The 13,461-nt window shown below is 44.7% G+C and overlaps 1 pseudogene; it reads left to right on the top strand.

Moving 5' to 3' along the window:
- The first annotated feature begins 7,327 nt into the window (after nucleotides 1-7,327).
- Nucleotides 7,328-7,708, top strand: LOC118002859 (annotated as a pseudogene).
- Nucleotides 7,709-13,461: the final 5,753 nt, after the last annotated feature.

The raw sequence follows: 13,461 nt of genomic DNA, 5'->3' as shown, positions 1-13,461 counted from the left end.
TAACAAATCCTTACTGAATGGTTACTAGGTGCTAGGCACCAAGGCCTGATTTGTAATACTCCCACTGTGTTTGGCACCAGTTGACTGACTACTGGAAACTTCTGGGAAATGCCAAGGAGCAAATGAGGCGGCACTGGTAGATCAGGAACCCTGTTATCGGCTGACATGTAGTCCAGATGCCAATGCTCTAGGTGGTTTCCTGGGAGATGAGCAGCAGGAAGTGAGGAGTTTCCCCCACCATCCCTTATGGTCAGCACCATCAGTCCCTACTCTGACCTCAGGTCTTCAAGGAAATGAAAGCTTGCTCTCCCTTACGAAGCCATGCCCCCCACATGCAGGTCCACAGACCTGTGGGACTAGAAGGGTGGCATGATCTTACGCTCCTCCCATCAGAAGTAAATGAGAAGAGTTCATCCACATCCCAGACCAACCAAAGAGGGGGTCTTGGGGAGGGAGATGCAGAATGAAAGGAGATGAGAACCGAGGAAGCTGAGTCTTGAGAAGTCAGAAGCTAAGTAGGCAAGGAAACAAGGAGGCAAGGAGGCTAGGGGTGTGGAGAAAGCTGTGGAAGCTGAGGCACCGAGGCTACTGGGAGAAGAGGAAAGCAGGGAGCAGTATCTGGCTGCAAGGGGAAGATCCTACAGGGAGATCCAAGAGCAAGGGCCCAATGTGCCCTTTCAGAGGTCATCAGTTGCAAACCTGCCTGTCTCTTTAGCGAATATATAGAAACAAGAGGCCCCACTTCAACAAGTCTCACATTAACAGGTCCTACTTCCTCCAACTCATTCTGCCTGATTGCCAAGTACAAACACAAAGGTGATTTCATGCTTAGTCTCCTTTAGGTCTCAAATAAATAGCAGGCCCCATGCCGGAAAACAGTATGGAGGTTCCTCAAAAAGTTGAAAATAGAGCTACCCTACAACCCAGCAGTTACACTACTGGGTATTTACCCCAAAGATACAAATGTAGTGATCCGAAGAGACACCTGCACCCCAATGTTTATAGCAGCAATGTCCACAATAGCCCAACTATGGAAAGAGCCCAGATGTCCATCAACACATGAATGGATAAAGAAGATGTGGTATATACCTTAAAATAATTTACCTTACAATTTTGCTGTTCAGTGAATCATTTTGATAGGTGATCAACAGTTCTAGGATGCTGTACTTTTTTTAAAAAGATGTTATTTATTTGTTTGAGAAAGAGAGAGGGAGAGAGCAGGGGAGAGACAGGCAGAGGGAGAGGGCAAAGCCGACTCCCCACTGAGCAGGGAACCCAACATGGGGCTCGATCCCAGTGATGTGGTTTGGGAATATAGATGAGGTTCGGAGCCGATGACCAAGAAAGAATTCTTGAGATGTCTTTGGTGCAAAATGGTGATTTATTAAAGCATGGGGACAGGACCCGTGGGCAGGAAAAGCTGCTGCCCCGGGGTTGTGAGGGGTGGCTGATTCTATACTATGGGGTTGGGGGAGGTAAGGAAAAAGGGAGGTTTTGAAAGAACTTTCATGTATTAAAGGAGGACACAGGATACCGGAGGCTTTGCTATTTGTCCAGTTAAGGTTTGTTTTCCTGGGGCACCTGGGTGGCTCAGTCGTTAAGCGTCTGCCTTCGGCTCAGGTCATGATCCCAGGGTCCTGGGATCGAGCCCCACATCGGGCTCCCCGCTAACAGGAAGGCTGCTTCTCCCTCTCCCACTCCCCCTGTTTGTGTTCCCTCTCTCGCTGTCTCTCTCTGTCAAATAAATAAAATCTTCAAAAAAAAAAGTTTGTTTTTCCTTCTAGTAAGGCATTAACAGTAAGATAGCTGGGAGCTTCCTGGAGGAATGTTACATTCCTCCTATCACACATCCTTATCAATGGGCTGTAGGTTTAAAAGAAATTCAATTTTATTTGCATTTCCTTCTGCCTCAGCCTCCCTCAATTTTATGGAGGGGAGGGTGATGTTAGGGCTTCGGGAAACTGAGTTATGGGTCTTTGGAAGTTAGGCTATTGATAAGAAAGCTTCTTCCTTGTAAATCACTAGGACATTTGTAAAGTGGGAGACTCAGGTCTTGCAGGATTGTGATCTCTACAAGTTAACTACTTGTTTTCCCTTTAGAGCAGCCAGCAGTGCCTGAGGAATGTCACAAATATCCCATGGAGGGGGAGGGTTGTGGGGTGTCAGCTTCTGCTTTGTCCTCAGCTTGCCTTCTGCTCCCTCATCATCAGGACCCTTAGATCATGACCTGAGCCAAAGGCAGACGCTTAACCAACTGAGCCACCCAGGTGCCCCTAGGATGCTGTACTTTTAAAGTCTAAAATTCACATGCAGGGGATTTGACTACTTAGGAAGATATTTGAACTGATTAGTAGTTCACCTGTAAGACAAGATTCTACAAAATAATCATTTGATAAAGTAAAATAACTTCCCCTTTATGACTCTGGAAATTACATCAAATAGGCTTTGGACTGTGCTATTTAATCCAGACATAATTAACTTAAGGTCCTGGAAGAGCTTGTCCAAAACTTAAGGTGGCGGTGGTTTCCAACTATTTGCTCAAAATGCACATCTGCTCGTAAAAGCTAATTGGTGTTTTCTGTTGATTATGCTAGAATGCTGAGCTTCCTACTGCTGAATTTCAGTCCCATTTGGAGGATATATTACTCAGGCCAGGGATTTAGGAGCAGCTGCCTTGAATTATTATGTCATTTCATTATAATTTTATAAATTATTTGTACAATAAAAGCTGGATTATCTGACATTGCCCTAAGAAGTTCTAGGAATCTTCGGTGTCTCTGATGTACTACCAAAATAAATCCTTAAGCTAGTTGACTATTAATACTGAAATTCAACCAGTATCAACACATTCTGAAGACATGTCAGAGTCGTCTCAAAGTCTGTAGATAAGCAGAGGAAGGAAAAAAAAATAAATCTTTCTCCCAAAATTCAAAACTAAGAGAAGCTTAAGAGATTCATAAGATATTCCTTTTTTAAAGAAATAAAATGTGATTTAGGATACAGTGCTGTTGGATTTTATGCAGGGGATGTGTTCCTGAAGACTTTATATAATTTAAAACATTAATTCCAGACAGAGCCTGACACAGGGTGGCCTTTATTTTTGCTTATCTTCTAAAGAAGAAATGTCATGTAGCAATACTTAAATGGCATTTACTAAGCCAACTTCTTTTAGAATATATGATTCTTGATTATTTTTTAATTTTGGAGGAATTTCATTGTTTCAAACTTTGCATATTGAGTATGACTTAATATCTTTATAATGCTCTATTTCAAATACAATGAAAAATACATTAAACACGATTACACTACAGAAGAAACAGGAGAAAGTTATAGAAAAGGAAAAGAAACTGAAGGATAGTCATTAAAATAATCTGGTTTAGTTACCAATTATAATTTTTCCTTCATAATATTTGCAGCATATATGACAAAGAACCAATTTGCCTAATAATACACAAAGAATTCTTACAAGTCAACAATAAAAAAGATAAGCTAGTGATATAAATCCTTCTCTCTATAGAATCTTCAGTAAAATCCACTTTACATCCTTAAAAAAAAAGAAAAAAGATAAACTATATTTTTAAAGGGAGAAAAGAAATGAAAAAGTGTTCCACGAAAGAAATACAACCTATAAAGACTGATAGCCAGTGTTATCATAGGTGGGGATTGGGGGTGGGAGAAGACTTTAATCCCTCTTAATGAGGGTGTAAATTGTTACAACCTCCAAAAGAGGGTGATTTGGGCCATCTATGTGAGAACCAGAAATTTCACTTATGGGAATTTGCCCTAAGGAAATAAAGCCACAAGGAGAAGCAAATGTCCATGAGCATTGTTTACAGGACCCAGGATGTGGCTGCCAGCCTCATCCATGAAGACTGACTCAGGTTTCCCAGGTGCCAACTATCACACATTACCTGCCCCTTCAGCAGCTCCCGCCAGGAATCCAGGCACAAAGAGAACACAGGGATTTCTGCAGCTGCTCTGGGCTGGGTAAGAACACAGGTGAGATGTCACATCTCCCAGTGGCATTTCACTGAAAAATCCTCCAAAGATCTGCCTCTTCACTTGGGCCTCTGGCCAACCCTGTGGCTCCTCCCAAGTCACTATTATTCAGGAAATCTGGTGGCCCTTCTTAAAAAGCCAGGCCCAGGGGCTGGCATTCCCCCCACAGTCATAGCTTACCAGACCACCTCTACCTAGCAGGCAGGACTGCTTGCAATAGCTACTAAGAACCGGAAAATGTCCCTGGTATTATGTTTGTAACAGTGAAAAACTAGGCCACAAGTATAAATGTGCTCATATAGGGGATTAGACAAATTATGATACAGTCATCCAATGGACTAGCTTTTGAAAGGAATGAGTAGGATCCATTTCAGACTAAAATAGAATGATGTCTAAGAGATACAACTAAAGAGAAAAGACTTGCAGAACAGGATACCTGCCTGCTTGTACACGGAGGTACCCCAATGCCTGAAACAATGTCTCGAACAAAGGCGGTGATAATAGAGCACCTCTTTTGAGGTGCTGACAGCTGAATGGATGCATGTTTGTAACGAGAAAAATCTAGAAGGTCTACAATCTTGTCTACCATATTCCCTGTAGTCTCCTAGAAGCTGGAAAATTACCTGGTAGCCCGGTAATCCCATAGTATGTCTTTAAAAAATACACAACAGTTACAGCAGCTAACCCTGAGAAAAGGAAGACTGCAGGAAGAAGGAAAAGAGGCCACTTTTTACTTTACATGTTCCTATATTCTTTAGCTTTTCTTAAAAGCACGTAACACAATGGTGATCATTTATATAGTAGAGGGAGAGGACAGAAAGGTTGAAGTTTTTAGAAAAATATGGGTAAACAATAGCCAAACTATGGAAAGAGCCCAGATGTCCAATGACAGATGAATGGATAAAGAAGATGTGGTATATATATACAAAGGAATATTATGCAGCCATAAAAAAATGAAATCTTGCCATTTGCCAATGACATGGATGGAACTAGAGAGTGTTATGCTAAGCGAAATAAGTCAATCAGAGAAAGACAAGTATCATATGATCTCACTCATATCTGGAATTTAAGAAACAAAACAGAGGATCATAGGGGTAGGGAGGGAAAAATAAAACAAGATGAAATTGGAGAGGGAGACAAACCATAGAGACTCTTAATCATAGGAAACAAACTGAGGATTGCTGGAGGGGGAGGAGGAGGGATGGGGTAACTGGGTGATGGACATTAAGGAGGGCGCGTGATGTAATGAGCACTGGGTATAAGACTGATGAATCACTGACCCCTACCTCTGAAACTAATAATACACTATATGTTAATTAACTGAATTTAAATTTAAAAAAAAAGAAAAACATGGGTAAAATAAGTGTATGTCCTACAATCTGCTATCCTTCAAATTATTCTCATTTTAACTACGTCGCTCCAGCCATTTTGTTCTAGGTCTCTAAGTGATCCAGGACAAACTTACAGTTCATAACTGTATGACTCCTTGACTATGCCTGTTTACATGAACAATCCTTTCCACATCTATTTCTAGGTCCACAAGGGTAAGTCTTGAGTAATAGGAATTTTGGATACCTAAAAACTCCCATTCCTCCAACACATAAAGTAGCCAAAGCTTTTAATGTGGCATAAATTAATATCCAGGGATGGCATGAAAACGACACTCATGGGTGATGTGGAAAGTGGAGAGTGTCCTTTTTTTACCTTCAGTGGAGGGCTGCTGACCCAATGACAGTGGGAGAAAAGTTGACACGAAATAGAGAGGGATTCCTGGCCCCGCTGCCCCAGTCGGTGGGAGCCATGGACCTTAGGGCATCCCCATCACAAGTCTGTGAGTTTCCTTAACTCTCCCAGCACCCCACGGAGACTATCTCACCTGCCCTCTCCACCCTTTACCACTGAGGTGCGGCGGAGGTGGGGGGAGGCAAGTTCACCCCTGAGGTGAGAGAGGGGCCAGCCAGAACACATTGGCACAACATTTGTTTGAAACCCCACTCTAAATTGGCATTCTACTCAAAACCGTCTATCTGCATTTGTTTCTCTTTTTTTAGATTTTATTTACTTATTTGAGAGAAAGCACAACGGAGAGGGGCAGAGGCAGAGGGAGAAACAGACTCCCTGCCGAGCAGGGAGCTGATACGGGGCTCAATCTCAGGACCCCGAGATCACGACCTGAGCCAAGGCAGCAGGTAGACACTTAACTGACTGAGCCACCCAGGCACCCCTGCATTTGCTTCAATATAAAAGTATACGAGTATTTTCCCCCAAAATCTCCCAAATAAATCCTCTGTTCCGGGAAGATGGAACCTGTGTAGATGGTGGTTTCTAGTACCCCCAGCAACACACACACCAACTGAGATTTGAGTTGAAAACCTAACGGCAGCCTGTCCTACCTCACCTTCAGCTCAGACTTGATTATCAAAGTCTCCAGGCCATTCCAGGACTCCAGGATTCCTAGGCTTCAGTCAACCACGCACACCATCCCCCCAGCACATGGCTGTCCTTATCACTCTTTTTTCTACTCAGAAAGCATAGGGGTCCTCTTATTTCCTTCTGCATTTGGCACAAACTCCTTTGTCGTGTTTTCCTGAATCTCCATAGTTGGACTGCACCCTCCTGGTTCCTCTAGTGCCCACACCTGCTGGTGATCCCACACTCACAAATGGCCTCTCCATGTACAAACACTACCTGCTTGCTCCCACCTTTACGCCTGGAATTTCTTTCCCACTCACCTCTAAACGTCCAACTCATGTTCTTCCAGACCCAGCTTAAGTTTCCCTTCTCAAATGTAATAATTCCCTGCTCTTCAAGAATGAGGTGACAGCGGCAGTCTATGCTAACTAACAGTTTGGCTGGTCGCTTGATTTTTTTCTTGATTTTGGGTCATGCCTTAGCTCTGGTCCCTAAGCCTCCTCTGAAACCATCTCAGTGGCGTGTTTCCTTCTCCCACTCCCCCAACGCCATGCCAAGTCCCTGTCTTGGTCCCTGTCTACCTTGTCCCTCCAGGCCTTCCAATGATCCTGGCCCTGAACCCCAGCCCCATCCTGCTTTCATGTCAGTCCTCCCTGATGCCCACCTATTGCTGCTGCCTGGGACCAGGGGGTCCTGCCCCCTGGCGGGGCACCCTCATGTAGCCTCTTCGTGGTGGGCTCTGGGTTCCAACTTTCCCAGGCAGAGAGAACACTGGTTACTACATTTCTGAATCCTGGACACCTCAACCAAATGAATTAAACTTATGCTGTTTCCAGGTACGTGAATTACGGCAACTCAAAGATGGGCCTATGGAGCCTCTGTTAAAAGAGCATGCAGTGGCTTTTTCCGCCATCTTGGGGTCTGAGGAGGCCTGCTGGGAACAGGACTCCTATAACGCCAAATAATGTCTGGAAGGCTGTGGTCCAAGGCCATTTTTGCTGGCTATAAGCGGGGTCTTCAGAACCAGAGGGAGCACACAGCTCTTCTTAAAATCGAATGTGTTTATGCTCGAGATGAAACTGAATTCTATCTAGGCAAGAGATGTGCTTATGTGTACAAAGCAAAGAACAACACAGTGACTCCTGGTGGCAAACCAAACAAAACCAGAGTAATCTGGGGAAAAGTAACTCGTGCTCATGGTAACAGTGGCATGGTTCGTGCCAAATTCTGAAGCAACCTTCCTGCTAAAGCCATTGGCCACAGAATCCATGTGATACTGTACCCCTCAAGGATTTAAATTTAATGAAAAGTAAATAAAGGTGTAGATTTGTTAAAAAAAAAAAAAAAAAAAAAAAAGAGCACACAGTGTACTGGAGAAAACAGTCCAGAAGAGGCAGTGATTTTTCCTGCCTGCCATGAGAGGGTGTCAGTAAAGCAGAAGGGGCAATACTTGACCTGGGCCTCAAAGGGTGTGTTATGATTCCCCAGCCTGAAGTTGGAAAATGGGGGGCTGGAGGGAACATGTGGGGACAGTCCAGACAGAAGAACCTGCCTGAGCCAGAGGCATTGAAAACATGAAAGGCCCAAGCCTCTTCAAAATACCAAACATACTAGCTCAGTTTGCACTAAATCTTTCCAGTTATGATATGTTTTCCCAGTTCCAGATAAAAGAAAACATTTTAAAGAACAGGGCAGAGCTTGGGCATGTTCTCTTGCAAATCCTTACTGGGGGGTAATAAACCTTATCCTTTGAAAGTAGATCGTTTGTTGTAAATATCCCAAAGTCAATTAAAGGATGACCTAATGATTCATGTGGGTTACCAAACTGGTTCATGCACTATGGAATGAGTAAAAAGTAGACTAAATGAGTCATCTTTATGCTCTATAGACTGAGTAAAAAAGGAAGGACACTGATCTTGGCCCATGAAAGGTCTCAGAAGGCAATTCTTTTAAAGATTTATTTATTTTAGAGAGAGAGCGCGTGTGCACATGAGAGGGAGGGGTGGGGAGAGAGGGAGAGGGAGAGAGAGACTCTCAAGCAGACTCTCCATGGAGCACAGAGCCCAACGACGCAGGGCTCCATCCCAAGACTCCGAGATCATGACACTCAGTCATCTGTTCCACCCAGGCACCCCACAGAAGGCAATTTTAAAAGTTAGTGACAAAGCAAGAAATATAGGAATTTTCTTAGGTACTCCCTCTGCTTCTACCTTCACCTTAAATTACTGACCGAAGGGCGCCTGGGTGGCTCAGTTAGTTAAGCATCTGCCTTCGGCTCAGGTCATGATCCCAGGGTCCCGGGATCAAGCCCCACATCGGGCTCCCTGCTCAGTGCGGGGCCTGCTTCTCCCTCTCCCTCTGCTTCTCCCCCTGCTCATATTCTCTCTCTCTCTCTCTCTCTCTCTCTATCTCTGTGTCTCAAATGAATAAATTTAAAAAAACTTAAAAAATAAAGTAAAATAAAATAAATTACTGACCGAGCCAAGATCTGTAATCTTTTCCCTGACCACTGAAAGATTCCATTGTCCTGGCTACCTCATTCCTTTCTTTCGAGTCCCTAACTTAGGTTAGCCATTGATTCTCACCTGGATAAACCAAAGGTGCAACATGATTAACATGTTTTCTGGTTGGGTAGAAGGTGGGGGAAGTCAGGTCATCATTTTCTATATTGAAAAATGTTGGGGCGCCCGGCTGGCTCAGTCAGTGGAGCATGAGACTCTTTTTTTTTTTTAAGATTTTATTTATTTTGGGGCGCCTGGGTGGCTCAGTTGGTTAAGCGACTGCCTTCAGCTCAGGTCATGATCCTGGAGTCCCGGGATCGAGTCCCGCATGGGGCTCCCTGCTCGGCAGGGAGTCTGCTTCTCCCTCTGACCCTCCCCCCTCTCATGCTCTCTGTCTCTCATTCTCTCTCTCAAATAAATAAATAAAATCTTTAAAAAAAAAGATTTTATTTATTTTTGTGAGAGAGAGAGAGAGAATGTGTGTGAGCATGAGCAGGGGCAAGGGCAGAGGGAGAGGCAGACTCCCTGCTGAGCAAGGAACCTGATGCGGGACTCAATCCCAGGACCCTGGGATCATGACCTGAGCCAAAGGCACTTAACCAACTGAGCCACCCAGGCACCCAGAGCATGAGACTCTTGATCTCAGGGTTGTGAGTTCAAGCCCCATGCTGAGTTTAGAGATTACTTTAAAAAAAATATTTAATTTTTAAGATTTTTTTTTTAATTTATTTGACATAGAGAGCACAAGCAGGCAGAGCAGGCAGAGGGAGAAACAGGCTCCCCACTGAGAAGGGAGCCCGATGCAGGGCCTGATCCCAGGACCCCGGGATCATGACCTGAGCTGAAGGTAGACGCCTAACAACTGAGCCACCCAGGTGCCCCAAAAATTTTTAATTTTTTTTAATGTGTAGGGGTGCCTGGGTGGTGCAGACGGTTAACTGACTGATTTTTGATTTTGGCTCAGGTGGTGATCTCAGGGTCGTGAGATCGAGCTCCACATCGAGCTCAGCATGGGTCTGCTTGAGATTCTCTCTCCTTCTCCCTCTGCTCCTCCCACTTGTACTTTCTGTCTCTCTCTCTCTCTCTCAAATAAATAAATCTTAAAAAATAATGTTTAGGGGCGCCTGGGTGGCTCAGTCGTTAAGCGTCTGCCTTCGACTCAGGTCGTGATCCCGGGGTCCTGGGATCGAGCCCCGCATCGGGCTCCCTACTCAGCGGGAAGCCTGCTTCTCCCTTTCCCACTCCCCCTGCTTGTGTTCTCTCTCTCGCTGTCTCTCTCTCTCTCTCTGTCAAATAAATAAATAAAATCTTAAAAATAAATAAATAAATAATGTTTAACTGTGACGTTCTTGCAGGACACATGGAACCGCAGGCTACATTTTACCATGCACATCAACAGTTCACATACTGGAGAATTCTAACACCCTTGTCAGAGTCACAAAAGTATTTCACCCCCCCAGGAATCTGGGGAGGCAGTGCATAGCATATTCCCTCAGGCACCTCCCACAGTGTCACCCAACTTTGTGCAGATGAGCAGCAGTAGCCTCCATACCTCATCCCCCTCTCTTGTCCCCGAACCCAGTCCTTCCTCCTCACTACTGCAGGAGTGAGCTTTCTAAGAATCATTCCAGGATTCTTCATTATCTCAGCGTGACGGACAAGGTTCTCCTGGGCCCTGTTTCTCCCCAACATACTGAAGGAGTACAACTCTTTGTGGAACACACCCTCTCACTCCCTTGTGCCTACATAAAAGCACTGTTACTCCTTCTGCCAGGAAACACGTGAGTCCCCACTCCCTTGCATCCTGCTGAACTCCAGTTCACATTTCAAGGGTCAGCTCCACAGTCTCCTCCTTCATGCTGCCTCTCTATCTCCTTCAGACCCCAAGTAGCCCTCCCCCCTCACACCCACCACAATGACACAGCACCTAGCTCACCCCTCCCCTGGAGCACCTACTATCTACATTGTCACTGTCGCTGCACTGTCATGGTCGCCCCACCATTCAGTGAGCTCCTGACGGATCAGCCCTAGACCTTTTCATCTTTTTTTTTTTTTTTAAGATTTTATTTATCTATTTGAGAGAGTGAGAGGGCACAGGTTGGGGGAGAGGGGCAGGCAGAGAGGGAGAGGCAGGCTCCCCAGATGCGGGGCTTGATCCCAAGACCCTGAGATCATGACCTGAGCCAAAGGCAGATGCTTAACCCACTAGCCACCCAGGCACCCCCCCCATAGGCCTTTTCATCTTTATGTCCCCTGCAATGCCTGGGACAAAACACATTCTCAACAAATGTTTGTTGACAGAATAAACAAAAGAATGAAGGGCTCTTAAAATATTTTACCAGCAATAGCATCAGGAAAATAAGCACACAGTTTCACAAAGTCACTGCTATTAAGAATAAAATTAGGGGCGCCTGGGTGGCTCAGTCGTTAAGCATCTGCCTTCGGCTCAGGTCATGATCCCGGGGTCCTGGGATCGAGCCTTCATCGGGCTCCCTGCTCCGCAGGAGGCCTGCTTCTCCTTCTCCTACTACCCCTGCTTGTGTTCCCTCTCTCACTGTCTCTCTCTCTGTCAGATAAATAAAATAAAATCTTAAAAAAAAAATTAAAGAAAAAAAGAATAAAATTAATTTTTAAAAATAGTGGCATACTGGGACACCTGGGTGGTTCAGTCGGTTAAGCGTCTGCCTTCAGCTCAGGTCGTGATCCCAGGGTCCTGGGATCGAGCCCTGCATCAGGGTCCTTGCTCAGTGGGGAGCCTGCTTCTCCCTCTCCCTCTGCCTGCCACTCCCCCTGCTCATGCGCTCTCTTTCTCTCTCTCTCTGACAAATAAATAAATAAATAAATCTTTAAAAAAAAAAGTAAAGGGGCGCCTGGGTGGCTCAGTCGTTAAGCGTCTGCCTTTGGCTCAGGTCATGATCTCGGGGTCCTGGGATCGAGCCCCGCATCGGGCTCCCTGCTCGGCAGGAAGCCTGCTTCTCCCTCTCCCACTCCCCCTGCTTGTGTTCCCTCTCTCGCTGTGTCTCTGTCAAATAAATAAAAAAAAATCTAAAAAATACATTTAAAAAATAAAATAAAATAAAAAATAAAAAAAAGTAAAAATAAAAATAGTGGCATATTTTACTTACACTGGATCTTGCAAAGGAAAAGTCATTTTTTTAATACAAAGGTTTCAGTGATACCATCCCCTGACTTAAAAAATATTAAAAATGTGTCATACTTAAACACCTAATAGTCACGACTAATGAAGCCAGAAATTATCATCTTCTTCTTTCTGTTCCAGCCTGGGATAAAGATAGAAATCAGAAGGTATGAAAATCTGATGACTAGCAAGGAGCTGTTTGGAAGAAAAAAAAGTGTCTGATTTACTGATATCATTCTAAGTACTTAATTGGATATGCATCAAACCAACAAACTGGAAGATTTTCGCCTTCTCTGTCAGCTTTTTCCTTCCTCCTGCGCAGGTCAGCCCAGCCAAAAGCTCATTTAATGAACTTCATCAATGTGCTGGGCAGGCACTGTGCTACAGTCCGGTCTGAGAGATGCTTCCCGGATATAACTGCTCTGATGATGCAGGGTTACTTGGGAGCCACCGGGACCCAGATGGGAGGCACCCAGTCCAGCAAGGAGCACCACCCATTCTCCAAGGAGCTCATTTTGTCACTTTATTAAATCATCAGTAGGCTGCCCTAGACTTCATACTTACTGCTTCCACGGAACTTGCATTTTTTTCAAGATGACCCCAAACAACCCTTTATGAACAGAATTCAGCTCTTTTCCCCAGCTTGACCAACGTTCTATCCTAGCACTTCCCATTCCAACCAAGAGAATCTTGCCATTCCCTAAGCACAGTTTGCTCATTCCCAAATTAGTGCCTCTATAAATGCCATCCTCTAGAAAGCGTCTCCCTCAGGCAATCCAATGTATTCTCCTCCTGTAAGTCAGTGGTTCTCATCCAGGGGTGATTTTGCTGCCCAGAGAATATTTGATAATATCTGGAGACATTTTTGGTTGTCAGAACTAAGGGCTGCTACTGACATCTTGTTGCTACTTGATAGAGGCCAGGGACGCTACGAAATATCCTACAGTGCACAGGACAGCCCCCCCACACAAAGAATCATCTGGCCCCAAAGTACCAGTGGTACCCAGATTGAGAAATCCTGCTTTAAGTTAGTCTATTTCAATTCAGAAATATTCCCAAATCAACCATAGCCAACCCTGATTATGCCTTTGCTCTCCACTACCTCAGAATGCATAGAGTGCTTATATTAGCTCGGATATGATGATAAGAATCATAGAGTCTCGGGGCGCCTGGGTGGCTCAGTTGTTGAGCGTCTGCCTTTGGCTCAGGTCATGATCCTGGGGTTCTGGGATCGAGCCCCGCATCAGGCTCCCTGCTCTGTGGGAAGCCTGCTTCTCCCTCTCCCACTCCCCCTGCTTGTGTTCCCTCTCTCACTGTGTCTCTCTCTGTCAAATAAATAAAATCTTAAAAAAAAAAAAAAGAATCATAGAGTCTCAAGATCAGATACGACTTAAAAGTCACATAGTCTAA

This window comes from Mirounga leonina, unplaced genomic scaffold, assembly GCF_011800145.1.
Source record: "Mirounga leonina isolate KUSES-001 unplaced genomic scaffold, KU_Mleo_1.0 Mir_84, whole genome shotgun sequence".
Taxonomy (NCBI): domain Eukaryota; kingdom Metazoa; phylum Chordata; class Mammalia; order Carnivora; family Phocidae; genus Mirounga; species Mirounga leonina.
The sequence above is the reverse complement of the archived record's forward strand: the minus strand, read 5'-3'. Positions and strand labels throughout refer to the sequence as shown.